The following is a 14,343-nucleotide window of genomic DNA, read 5'->3' as shown; positions in this document are numbered from 1 at the left end:
ATTGCTAGCACAGCAGTCTGAGGTCGAACTGCAACGCAGCAGTGAGGCTGGGGGAGGGGTGCCCGCCATTGCTGAGGCTTGAGTAGGTAAACAAAGTGGCCGGGAAGCTCGAACTGGGTGGAGCCCACCACAGCTCAAGGAGGCCTGCCTGCCTCTGTAGACTCCACCTCTGGGGGCAGGGCATAGCCAAACAAAAGGCAGCAGAAACCTCTGCAGACTTAAATGTCCCTGTCTGACAGCTTGGAAGAGAGTAGTAGTTCTCCCAGCACAGAGCTTGAGATCTGAGAACAGACAGACTGCCTCCTCAAGTGCATCCCTGACCCCCAAGTAGCCTAACTGGGAGGAACCCCCCAGTAGGGGGAGAATGACACCTCACACTGCCGGGTACTCCTCTGAGATGAAACTTCCAGAGGAATGATCAGGCAGCAACATTTGCTGTTCACCAATATCCGCTGTTCTGCAGCCTCCGCTGCTGATACCCAGGCAAACAGGGTCTGGAGTGGACCTCCAGCAAACTCCAACAGACCTACAGCTGAGGGTCCTGACTGTTAGAAGGAAAACTAACAAACAGAAAGGACATCCACACCAAAACCCCATCTGTATGTCACCATCATCAAACACCAAAGGTAGATAAAACCATAAAGATGGAGAAAAACTGAAGATTCTAAAAATCAGAGGACCTCTCCTCCTCCAAAGGAATTCAGCTCCTTACCAGCAACAGAACAAAGCTGGATGGAGAATGACTTTCACGAGTTGAGAGAAGAAGGCTACAGACGATCAAACTTCTCTGAGCTAAAGGAGGAAGTTTGAACCCATTGCAAAGAAGTTAAAAACCTTGAAGAAAGATTAGACAAATGGCTAACTAGAATAACCAATGCACTTCCTTAAAGGGACTGATGGAGCTGAAAACCATGGCACAAGAACTACGTGACGAATGCACAAGCTTCAGTGACCAATTCTATCAACTGGAAGAAAGGGTATCAGTGACGGAAGATCGAATGAATGCAATGAAGTGAGAAGAGAAGTTTAGAGAAAAAAAGAATAAAAAGAAACGAACAAAGCCTCCAAAAAATATGGGACTATGTGAAAAGACCAAATCTGCATCTGATTGGTGTACCTGAAAGTGACGGGGAGAATGGAACCAAGTTGGAAAACACTCTGCAAGATATTATCCAGGAGAACTTCCCCAATCTAGCAAGGCAGGCCAACATTCAAATTCAGGAAATACAGAGAATACCACAAAGATACTCCTCGAGAAGAGCAACTCCAAGACACATAATTGTCAGATTCACCAAAGTTGAAATGAAGGAAAAAATGTTAAGGGCAGCCAGAGAGAAAGGTCGGGTTACCCATAAAGGGAAGCCCATCAGACTAACAGCTGATCTCTCGGCAGAAACTCTACAAACCCGAAGAGAGTGGGGACCAATATTCAACATTCTTAAAGAAAAGAATTTTCAACCCAGAATTTCTTATCCAGCCAAACTAAGCTTCATAAGTGAAGGAGAAATAAAATACTCCACAGAAAAGCAAATGCTGATAGATTTTGTCACCACCAGGCCTGCCCTAAAAGAGCTCCTGAAGGAAGCACTAAACATGGAAAGGAACAACCAGTACCAGCCACTGCAAAAACATGCCAAACTGTAAAGACCATTGATGCTAGGAAGAAACTGCATCAACTAATGAGCAAAATAACCAGCTAACATCATAATGACAGGATCAAATTCACACATACCAATATTAACCTTAAATGTAAATGGGCTAAATGCTCCAATTAAAAGATACAAACTGGCAAATTGGATAAAGAGTCAAGACTGATCAGTGTGCTGTATTCAGGAAACCCATCTCATGTGCAGAGACACACATAGGCTCAAAATAAAGGGATGGAGGAAGATCTACCAAGCAAATGGAAAACAAAAAAAAGGAGGGGTTGCAATCCTAGTCTCTGATAAAACAGACTTTAAACCAACAAAGATCAAAAGAGACAGAAGGCCATTACATAATGGTAAAGGGATCAATTCAACAAGAAGAGCTAACTATCCTAAATATATATGCACCCAATACAGGAGCACCCAGGTTCATAAAGCAAGTCCTTAGAGACCTAGAAAGAGACTTAGACTCCCACACAATAATAATGGGAGACTTTAACACCCCACTGTCAACATTAGACAGATCAACGAGACAGTTAACAAGGATATCCAGGAACTGAACCCAGCTCTGCACCAAGCAGACCTAACAGACATCTACAGAACTCTACACCCCAAATCAACAGAATATACATTCTTCTCAGTACCACACTGGACTTACTCCAAAATTGACCACATAGTTGGAAGTAAAGCACTCCTCAGCAAGTGTAAAAGAACAGAAATTATAACAAACAGTCTCTCAGACCACAGTGCCATCAAACTAGAACTCAGGATTAAGAAACTCACTCAGAACCACTCAACTACATGGAAACTGAACCACCTGCTCTTGAATGACTACTGGGTACATAATGAAATGTAGGCAGAAATAAAGATGTTCTTTGAAACCAATGAGAACAAAGACACAACATACCAGAATATCTGGGACACATTCAAAGCAGTCTGTAGAGGGAAATTTATAGCACTAAATGCCCACAAGAGAAAGCAGGAAAGATCTAAAATTGACACCCTAACATCACAATTAAAAGAACTAGAGAAGCAAGAGCAAACACATTCAAAAGCTAGCAGAAGTCAAGAAATAACTAAGATAAGAGCAGAACTGAAGGAGATAGAGACACAAAAAACCCTTCAAAAAATCAATGAATCCAGGAGTTGATTTTTTGAAAAGATCAACAAAATTGATAGATCACTAGCAAGACTAATAAAGAAGATAAGAGAGAAGAATCAAATAGATGCAATAAAAAATGATAAAGGGGATATCACCACCTATCCCACAGAAATACAAACTACCATCAGAGAATACTATAAACACCTCTACACAAATAAACTAGAAAATCTAGAAGAAATGGATAAATTCCTTGACACATACACCCTCCCAAGACTAAACCAGGAAGAAGTTGAATCTCTGAATAGAACAATAACAGCTCTGAAATTGAGGCAATAATTAATAGCTTACCAACCAAAAAAAGGCCAGGACCAGATGGATTCACAGCCAAATTCTACCAGAGGTACAAGGAGGAGCTGGTACCATTCCTTCTGAAACTATTCCAATCAATAGAAAAAGAGGGAATCCTCCCTAACTCATTTTATGAGGCCAGCATCATCCTGATACCAAAGCCTGGCAGAGACACAACAAAAAAAGAGAATTTTAGACCAATATCCCTGATGAACATCGACGCAAAAATCCTCAATAAAATACTGGCAAACCAAATCCAGCAGCACATCAAAAAGCTTATCCACCATGATCAAGTGGGCTTCATCCCTGGGATGCAAGGCTGGTTCAACATATGCAAAGCAAGAAATGTAATCCATCACATAAAAAAAACCAAAGACAAAAACCATATGATTATCTCAATAGATGCAGAAAAGGCCTTTGACAAAATTCAACACCACTTCATGCTAAAAACTCTCAATAAATTAGGTATTCATGGCACGTGTCTCAAAATAATAAGAGCTATCTATGACAAACCCACAGCCAATATCATACCGAATGGGCAAAAACTGGAAGCATTCCTTTTGAAAACTGGCACAAGACAGGGATGTCCTCCCTCACCACTCCTTTTCAACATAGTATTGGAAGTTCTGGCCAGGGCAATCAGGCAGGAGAAAGAAATAAAGGGTATTAAACTAGGAAAAGAGGAAGTCAAATTGTCCCTGTTTGCAGATGACATGATTGTATATCTAGAAAACCCCATCATCTCAGCCCCAAATCTCCTGAAGCTGATAAGCAACTTCAGCGAAGTCTCAGGATACAAAATCAATGTACAAAAATCACAAGCATTCTTATCCACCAATAACAGACAAACACAGAGCCAAATCATGAGTGAACTCCCATTCACAATTGCTTCAAAGAGAATAAAATACCTAGGAATCCAAGTTACAAGGGATGTGAAGGACCTCTTCAAGGAGAACTACAAAACACTGCTCAAGGAAATAAGAGAGGATACAAACAAATGGAAGAATATTCCATGCTCATGGATAGGAAGAATCAATTTCGTGAAAATGGCCATACTGCCCAAGGTAATTTATAGATTCAATGCCATCCCCATCAAGCTACCAATGACTTTCTTCACAGAATTGGAAAAAACTACTTTAAAGTTCATATGGAACCAAAAAAGAGCCCACATTGCCAAGTCAATCCTAAGCCAAAAGAACAAAGCTGGAGGCATCACGCTACCTGACTTCAAACTATACTACAAGGCTACAGTAACCAAAACAGCATAGTGCTGGTACCAAAACAGAGATATAGACCAATGGAACAAAACAGAGCCCTCAGAAATAATACCACACATCTACAACTATGTGATCTTTGACAAACCTGACAAAAACAAGAAATGGGGAAAGGATTCCCTATTTAAGAAATGGTGCTGGGAAAACTGGCTAGCCATATGTAGAAAGCTGAAACTACATCCCTTCCTTACATCTTATACAAAAATTAATTCAAGATGGATTAAAGACTTAAATGTTAGACCTAAAACCATGAAAACCCTAGAAGAAAACCTAGGCAATACCATTCAGGACATAGGCATGGACAAGGACTTCATGTCTAAAACACCAAAAGCAATGGTAACAAAAGCCAAAATTGACAAGTGGAATCTAATTAAACTAAAGAGCTTCTTCACAGCAAAAGAGACTACCATCAGAGTAAATAGGCAACCTACGGAATGGGAGAAAATTTTTGCAATCTACTCATCTGACAAAGGGCTAATATCCACAATCTACAAAGAACTCAAACAAATTTACAAGGAAAAAACCAAACAACCCCATGAAAAAGTGGGCAAAAGATATGAACAGACACTTCTTAAAAGAAGACATTTATGCAGCCAACAGACACATGAAAAAATTCTCATCATCACTAGTCATCAGAGAAATGCAAATCAAGACCACAATGAGATACCATCTCATACCAGTTAGAATGGCAATCATTAAAAAGTCAGGAAACTACAGATGCTGGAGAGGATGTGGAGAAATAGGAACACTTTTACACTGTTGGTGGGACTGTAAACTAGTTCAACCATTGTGGAAGTCAGTGTGGCGATTCCTCAAGGATCTAGAATTAGAAATACCATTTGACCCAGCCATCCCGTTACTGGGTATATAACCAAAGGATTATAAATCATGCTGCTATAAAGACACATGCATACATATGTTTATTGTGGCACTATTCACAATAGCAAAGACCTGGAACCAACCCAAATGTCCAACAATGATAGACTTGATTAAGAAAATGTGGCACATATACACCATGGAATACTATCCAGCCATAAAAAGTGATGAGTTCATGTCCTTTGTAGGGACAGGGATGAAGCTGGAAAACATCATTCTCAGCAAACTATCACAAGGACAAAAAAACCAAACACCACATGTTCTCGCTCATAGGTGGGAACAGAACAATGAGAACACTTGGACACAGGAAGGGTGACATCACACACCAGGGCCTGTTGTGGGGTGGGGGGAGGGGGGAGGGATAGCATTAGGAGATATACCTAATGCTAAATGATGAGTTAATGGGTGCAGCACACCAACATGACAGATGTATACATATGTAACAAACATGCACATTGGGCACATGTACCCTAGAACTTAAAGTATGATCATGAAAAAATAAATAAATAAACAAATAAATAAATTGCATGAAAAAAATTTCTTTAAAAGATTAATATAAGAAGGATTGAGGAAGACCTGTATAATCATTATAGCACTTTGCAATGCTGGAGTTTTCACTTAGGTATTATTATTATGTCGTTACTATTATTTTTACCTATTATGTGATATTTGAAGTAATCTCAACTTTCTTCAGTAATTGTTCATTTCTGCATTTGTTTTGGATAAACAGTTTTAAAATATATCTTTAAAAAGGAATGTTTAGTTACTAATATCTATGGATGTAAAAGTAATATAGATCCATAAAGACTTACATAGGAAGCAAAGAAAGGCAGACACAAGATTTCAAAGGGATCACCTATGATACTACCATATGCATTACATTAAAAGATAATTTATTGAGATGAAATTAACATAATATAAAATTAACCATTTTAAAGTCACCAACAATTCTGTGGTATTTTGTATATTCACAATGTCTTGCAACCACCATCTCTATTTTGTTATAAAATATTTCCATTACTCCAAGGTATCTGTACCCAATAAACATTTTCTCTCCATCTCCTCTCCCCACAACTTTTGGAAATCACCAATATGTATTCAGTCTCTGTGGATTTACCTATTCTGGATATTTCATATAAATGGAATAATACAGTGTTTGATCTTTTGTGTTTGGCTTCTTTCATGTAGCATAATCTTTTGGGGGTTCATTCATGCTGTAGCATGTATCAGTGCTTCATTCTTTTTTTTGTTTTTTGAGATGGAGTCTCACCCTGTCACCCAGGCTGGAGTGCAGTGGTGCGATCTTTGTTCACTGCAACCTCCGCCTCCCAGGGTCAAGCAATCCTCTGGCTCAGCCTCCTGAGTAGCTGGGACTACAGGCATCTGCCACCATGCGTGGCTAATTTTTGTATTTTTAGTAGAGATGGGATTTCACTATCTTGGCCAGGCTGGTCCTGAACTCCTGACCTCCTGATTCACCTGCCTTAGCCTCCCAAAGTGCTACAATTACAGGCATGAGCCACTGCACCTGGCCCAATGCTTCATTCATTTTTATGGCTGAATAATATTCCTTTGTATGTACATTTACAAATTAAGGAATATTAAAATAAAGGAATATTCTTCGGTCATAAAAAAGAGTTAGTTTTATCCATTAGTTTATCCAATTAGCCTATCCATTCATTCATTAGTAGGTATCGGGGTATTTCTATCTTTTGGCTATTGGCAGTAAGTGTTGCTGTAAATATGAGTGTACATGTATTTGTTTGAGTGCCTGCTTTCAATTTTGGGAGGTATATACCTAGGAGTGAAATTTCAGGGTCATATGATAATTTTATGTTTAAATTTTTGAGGAACTATCAACTGTTTTCTACAGCAGCTGAACAATTTTACATTTCCATGAGCATTGTAGGTGGGTTCCAAGTTAATTGACTCTTTAATCAATATATGATGTCCTTCTTTGTCTCTTAGGCAGCTTTTGACTTATAGTCTATTTTGTCTGGTATTAGTATAGTTATCTTTGTTCTCTTTTGGTTACTATTTGAATGAAAAAATTGTCCCCATCTCTTCACTTTAACTTATTTGTGTTTTTGAATCGGAAGTGAGTCTCTTCTAGGCTGCATATAATTGGATCATGTTTTTAATCTGTTCTATCAATCTCTGCCTTTTGAGGGGAGAGTTTAATTCATTTACATTTAATTACTATAGTGAAGAACTTAACTTCTGCAGTGTTGCTCTTTGTTTTCTGTATGTCTTATACTAATTTTGTCCCTTACATCCTCCCATTACTGCCTGATTTTGTGTTTAGTGGATTTTCTATGATGTTCTATTTTGACTGCCTTCTCATTTCTATTTGTATATATATTTCAGACATTTCTCAGTGATTATCATAGGGATTACAGTTAACATCCTAAATGTATAATAATCTAGCTTGAACTCATAAAAACTTAGTAGCATGCAGAAGCTTTGCTCCTATACAGCTCTTTTCCCTCATTTATGTTGTAGTCACAAATTATATCTTTATGCAATGCATACTCAATAAGAGATTTGTAATTATTTTAAATGAATTTGTCTTTTAAATGATGTAGGAAATAAAAAAGTGGAGTTACAAAGCAAAAATATAATATTGGCTTTTGTATTTAACCATGTGGTCATCTTTACTGGAGATCTTTCATTCTCCCTTCAGCTTCAAATTACTGTCTAGTGTCCTTTCACTTCAAACTCATGGACTCCCTTTAGCATTTCTTGTAGGGCAGGTCTACTAATAATAAACTTCATCAGCTTTGGTTTATCTGGTAATGTCTTAAATTTTCCTTCATTTTTGGAAGATAGTTTTGCCAAATATAGAATTCTTGGTTGACAGTGTTTTCTTTCAGTACCTTAAATATGTCATTTCCCTGCCTTTTGGCCTCCATGGTTTGTGATGAGAAATCAACTGTTAATCTTATTTTCATTTGCATGATCACTTGCATGTCATTAGTCACTTCTTTCTTGATGCTTTTAAGATTCTCCTTTGTCTAAATTTATATTTTTTATTAAATTTGGGAAGTTTTTGGCCACTATTTTTCAAATATACTTTCTGCCCTGTCTCTTTCTTCTCTTTCTGAAACTTCTATACTGGTCCACTTGATGTGGACCATCAAGTGTATATTGGTCCACTTCATCATGTCTCATGGGTTCCTTTGCCTCTGTTCACTTTTCTTTATTTCTTTTTCTTTATGCTCCCTGGACTATACTGTTTCAATTACCCTCTCTTCAAGTTTGCTGATTCTTCCTTCTGCCTGCTCAGATATACTGTTGAACTCCTTTAGTAAATTCATCATTCAATTATATTTTTCAGCTCTGGAATTTTTATGTGGTTCTCTTTTAAAAATTCTACCTCTTTATTGATATCCTTATTTGGTTCATACATCATTTCTCTGGTTTCCTTTAGTTCTTTGTCTATGGTTTCTGTTAGCATTTTGAACATATTTAAGAGACTTGATTTAAAATTTTTGTCTAGTAAGCCCAATGTCTGGGCTTCCTCAGGGACAGTTTCTCTCAATTATTATTATTTTTCCTTTGGGCTACACTTTCCTGTTTGTTTGTACACCTTGTGACTTTTTATTATAAACTTGATATTTTAATATTATAATGTGGTAACCCTAGATATTGGATTCTCCCTCTTCCCCAGGGCTTTCTATTCTTTATTATGTAAGGCTGCAATCATCTGTTTGTTTAATAACCTTTTCTAACTTTTTTTTTCTGCAAAGACTGTATTATTTGTCATGTGTATCACTGAAATATTTGTTCCTTTGCTTGTATTCAGCTGGTGGTTTGACAAATGTTTCCTTGAATGCCAGGAGCTAAGAACAAAACAAACACACACAAAAAATCTTTGGATTGGCTCTGTGCACATTTGCTCCTTCAATACTTTGCCAGACTGTTAACAACTCCGCCTTAGCCTTCACTTCCTGCTTACCTTGAGCCTAGAGATTAGCCAAAGTTGAAAGCTTAAGGTCTTCTCAGGTCTTTTCTAAGCACTTATCCTGTTTTTGCACGCATGTGGCTTTCTAAATTTCCAGGTACCCATGAGTGCTGTTGAATGCTCGAATTTCCCAAGGAAACTTTCCTCAGCTTTTTTTCCCCAGATTTTAGGCTATCTATTGTATCTCTCAACCGTAACCTTTTGCCTTAGGTGGCTGTAGGTTTTTAATTTGCCTCAAAATATTTTCAAGCAATGCCTAATACTTTTCTGCCCTGAGTATATTCTGAGGTTAGCAAAATAGAGATGAGTGACTCACATCAGTCCTTCAGGTAGCCCAGATAAGTTAGAGCAGACAAAAAAAATAATTTGTGAATGAAATCTCCTCTGTTTTCTCTGGATCCAGGATTGCACACTGGGAACATGGGCCACTATCTTTAAGATCACTGCCCAGCTTCCCTCCCTGTTTCCCTTCCTCCCTCTCACCCTTCCTCCATTCCTTCCCTTCCTTTGTCAAATATTTTCTGAGTACCTAGTATGTGTTAGGTCCTGTGCTTAGAAACAGGATGCTAAGGATAATTAGTAATGGTCCTAGACTTACTTGCCTACAGATAAGTAGGAAAGATAGATAATTAAGGCAAAAGTTTCAGCTGAGTGTATCAAGTGACATGATGGTGATGGCAGCAGGGCACTAGGCCTTTTAAGGATAAGAACTGGGCAACAAATGAATGCGACCATTAGACAAAACCAGAGTTTTCTCTTTTTTTGAGACAGAGTCTCACTTTGTCGTCCGGGTGAGAGCAGTGGAACAGTCAAGCTCACTGCAACTTCTGCCTCCTGGGTTCAAGCAGTTCTTGTGCCTCAGCCTCCCAAGTAGCTGGGATTACAGGGGTGAGCCACTGTGCCTGGCCAGAACTAGAGTTTTCTATTGAAGCCAAGTTAAGTGGTATTTCTTCAAAATGTTTGAGGTTTTTCTACATTTGTTTACCCATGAGAAACATAGATTTTTATAAATTGATCCCTGAGATCACCCATTATATGCAGAGCTCTAAGGGCCAGCTGAAATAATGCTCATGGAATGCAAATATATTATTGGTCATGAAAAACATAATTAAATATATATATTTTTGAGACAGAGTTTCACTCTTTTGCCCAGGCTGGAGTACAGTGGTGCAGTCTCGGCTTACTGCAACTTCTGCCTCCTGAGTTCAAGCAATTCTTGTGCCTCAGCCCCCGGAGCAGCAGGGATTACAGGCGTGCACCACCACACCTGGCTGACTTTTGTATTTTTAGTAGAGACGGGGTTTCACCATGTTGGCCAGGCAGGTCTCAAACTCCTGGCTTCAAGTGATCCACCTGCCTTGGCCTCCCAAAGTGCTAGGATTACAGACATGAGCCACCGTGCCTGGTCCGTGATTAAATATTAAATAATAAGCATTTAATACAAAAATCAGATAATGTATTTCAAACTCAAAAACAAATTAATTTTGTAATTTTTTGCTATGTTGAATTAGCCATTAATTGTTACTACATATAATGTAGAATTGACTCCTTTTACAAGCAGTAAAACAAGTATCGTGTCACGCCTAAGATGTGTGAAGCAGTGTTCTGATTTAACTTATAATTAAGTTTCTTCCACTGGTCTTCCTTGCATAAAAAAGATGAAAAATGACTCTTTGCTTTCAAAGAATTAAATAAAAATATAGCAACAAATAAAATAGAAGTAAGCCAATAAAAAGGAAAGATTAGTTGAAATGTTAAGCTGATTTGGTAGAGTCTGTCTATTGGCCCATTAGGTTTTGGTCAAAGGCCATAGATTTTAAAATACTTTAGTTTGAAAATTAATATAATCATCTCATTTCATTTTTGTTATATACAACAGTGTGTGGTTTAAGAGGATAAATTTAAATGGTTAGTTACTTGGAATACTGGATGAGAAAAACTCATCTAGAATTTAAATTTCTGATACCCATTGCAAATTATGTCTGTAACTCTCTTTTTCTTCTATAGAAATAGAGATTTGTATTTCAAAACTAAAAGAATAACAATCTTAATGAATTATAAATATCCTGAGATTATAAAATTGTTTCATAACCATAGTTATAACCTATACAACCTAAGGTCCAATCAAGAGTTGATTCTAAAATAGGAGGAAAAAAATAGTAAGATAAAGCCATAAAATGTAAATCTAAGATTTTTTTGAAATTAAATTTTATTTCAATATTTTTCAGCATCTTTTAGAATCCAACATATAATCAAATTAAGTGGATATGAGTAGATGAAGACTAATTTGTAAAATAAAATACATAACAAGTACATTCAGATAAGGAAATATTCAGTGCTAAAAAGAAATGAACTATCAAGCCATGAGAAAATATAGAGGAAACTTAAACACATATTATGTACTAAGTGAAAGCAGACAGTCTGAAAAGGCTGTGTACTATATGATTCCAACTATATGATATTTGGAAAAGCCAGAACTATGGAGACAGTAAAAACATCACTGGTTACGAGGGGTTAAGAGGAAGAGAGAAATGAATAGATGGATTACAGAGGATTTTTAAGGTGGTGAAACTACATTGTGTGTTGTTATAATGATGAATTCATGTTCATTATATATTTGTCCAAATTCATGAAATGTACACCCAAGAGTGAACCTTAATGTAAACTATGGACTTTGGTTGATAATGATGTATCTATGTGGGTTTATCAATTGTAACAAATGTACCATTCTGGTGGGGGATATTGATGGGGAGGCTGTGTGTATGCAGGGCAGGGGCAGCATAGGAAATATCTGTACCTTCTATCCAATTTTGCTGTGAACCTAAAACTGCTCTAAAAAGTAAAGTCTATTAAACATATGTATAATAATCATATTAAATGTAATAATGCATTTATGTTTATAAGTTAAAATAATTTTAAATATGTAAAAATAAATAAATTTTAAATTGGTTAAAATAAGGCCATTAAATTTTCTTAGAATTTGAAAAGCATAACATTTTAGCATATTATATATAACAGTAAGTATTATTATACAACATTACATGAAATAGGAGACATTTCTTTAACTTAGTGTTTTTTGTTTTTTTTTTAATGGCACTACAGAAATTTTGGATCTGTCTCCTGCGTTGTAGTGTGGTAAGCAGCATCCTTTGTCTCTAGTCATTTGATATAAGTAGCAAATTCCTAGCTGTGACAAACCAAAATTTCTCTAGATATTTCCAAATGTACTATGCGGTGGAGGGACGGACAAAGAACTGCTGCTTTAATTAAAGTAGTAGAAACATCAGGAAATATCAAGTGATAACACTGACAAAACTATTTTAACAATTTACTTCATTATCTCTTACCTACCTGAAAGGCCCCATTCAAGATAAAATGTGCCATGGGTGATTTTCAATGGTGCCTTAGGCTATGTGATGGCTGGAAGAATAGCCCAATCAAAATATAAATACACAGAACTAAAATCTAGTGCAGGTGTGAAGAACAGTGTGTACCCTTCTTCATTCTACCTGCTCTTCTCTCTGACTTTTGTCAGGGAACAGACCATCCTTTTGGATGCACTTAGTTTTCTTTTATTTATTTCTTTATTTTTCTTTTTTAGAGTGGAGGCCTTGCTGTGTTACTCAGGCTTGTCTCAATTCCCGGGCACACTTAGGTGTCTTAACCATAATCACTCCACTCCAAGTACTGCATAGCCATGCCAATAATACACTAATGAAAAAATGCGTTGGCCGGGCGTGGTGGCTCACACCTGTAATCCTAGCACTTTGGGAGGCTGAGGCAGGTGGACCACGAGGTCAAGAGATCGAGACCATCCTGGCCAACATGGTGAAACCCCGTCTCCACTATAAATACAAAAAAATAGTCGGGCGTGGTGGTGGGTGCCTGTAGTCCCAGCTACTCCGGAGGTTGAGGCAGGAGAATGACGTGAACCCAGGAGGCTGAGCTTGCAGTGGGCCGAGATTGCGCCACTGCGCTCCAGCCTGGGTGACAGAGCGAGACTCCGTCTCAAAAAAAGAGGCAGTGGAGTGGCTTGTGACTATGAACTATTTCCACGTTGTTGCATAAGAGCAGATTACCCAGGAAGAGTAGGTGCTAGGGCCATACCACTTTTTGTCCATAAACCTTACTCATCCTTGAAGAAAGTCTATCTGTGATTATTTTTTAGGAGAACACAAAACATCTTGGAAGAATAGTGTTAGCTTAGAACACTGATCCCACTAAAATTCATCAAGGCATAAAACCAAAATGTCTTATGGCATAGAAAACTGAGAAGGCAGCTCTTGTGGAGGCAGCTAGCATGAGGCTGTTCTGTTCTATTCAGAATTCTGCCCCAAGATGAAATCCACAAACTCTGGCATCTCTATTGGAGACATGTCAAAAATACTGGGTGAGATGTGGAATAATTTAAGTGACAGTGAAGACCAGTCTTACATCTCTAAGGTGGAAAAGCTGAAGGAGAAGTGGGGGAACGATGTTTCTGACTGTAGGTCTGAAGGGAAGTTTGATGGTGCAGAGGGTCCTGCTAAAGTTGCCCAGAAAGAGGTGGAAGAGGAAGGCAAAGACAATGAGGAGGAAGAAGAGAAGGAAGATGAATAAAAAAACTGTTTATCTGTCTCCCTGTAAATACCTTAGAGTAGGTGCGTGTCATAATTGACACATCTCTTATTTCAGAAGTGTCTATTGCCCTCATTAAGTTTAATTCCAAAATTTGATCACAACCATATTGTAGTCTCTCAAAGTGATCTAGAAATTGTCAGTGATTTATGTGAAGTGGCCATGGGTGTCTGGAGCACCCTGAAGCTGTATTAAACTTGTGCATCTGTAAAGACATTCTGATGTTCTGTGTGCACTTTGCTGTTGATGTGACAAGGCATTTAAAGATGTTGCTGGCATTAAAAAAAATTCGTAAGGTGGTATTAACTATATGGTTATTGGCTGGAAATCCTGAGTTATCAACTGTATATGTCTATAGTTTGTAAACAGAGAAAAACAACCAAGACAAAGTCTTGATGCCCCTTGCTTGGCATTGAAGCTGTAGGAGGAAGATGCCTTTTGGAGGGGTGGTAGCTCAGGGTGTGCACTGTGAGGCTGGACCTGTTGACTCTGCAGCGGGCATCCATTTAGTTTCAA

This window comes from Pongo abelii, chromosome 4 (assembly GCF_028885655.2).
Source record: "Pongo abelii isolate AG06213 chromosome 4, NHGRI_mPonAbe1-v2.0_pri, whole genome shotgun sequence".
NCBI lineage: Eukaryota > Metazoa > Chordata > Mammalia > Primates > Hominidae > Pongo > Pongo abelii.
Note: the sequence above shows the minus strand (reverse complement) of the source record.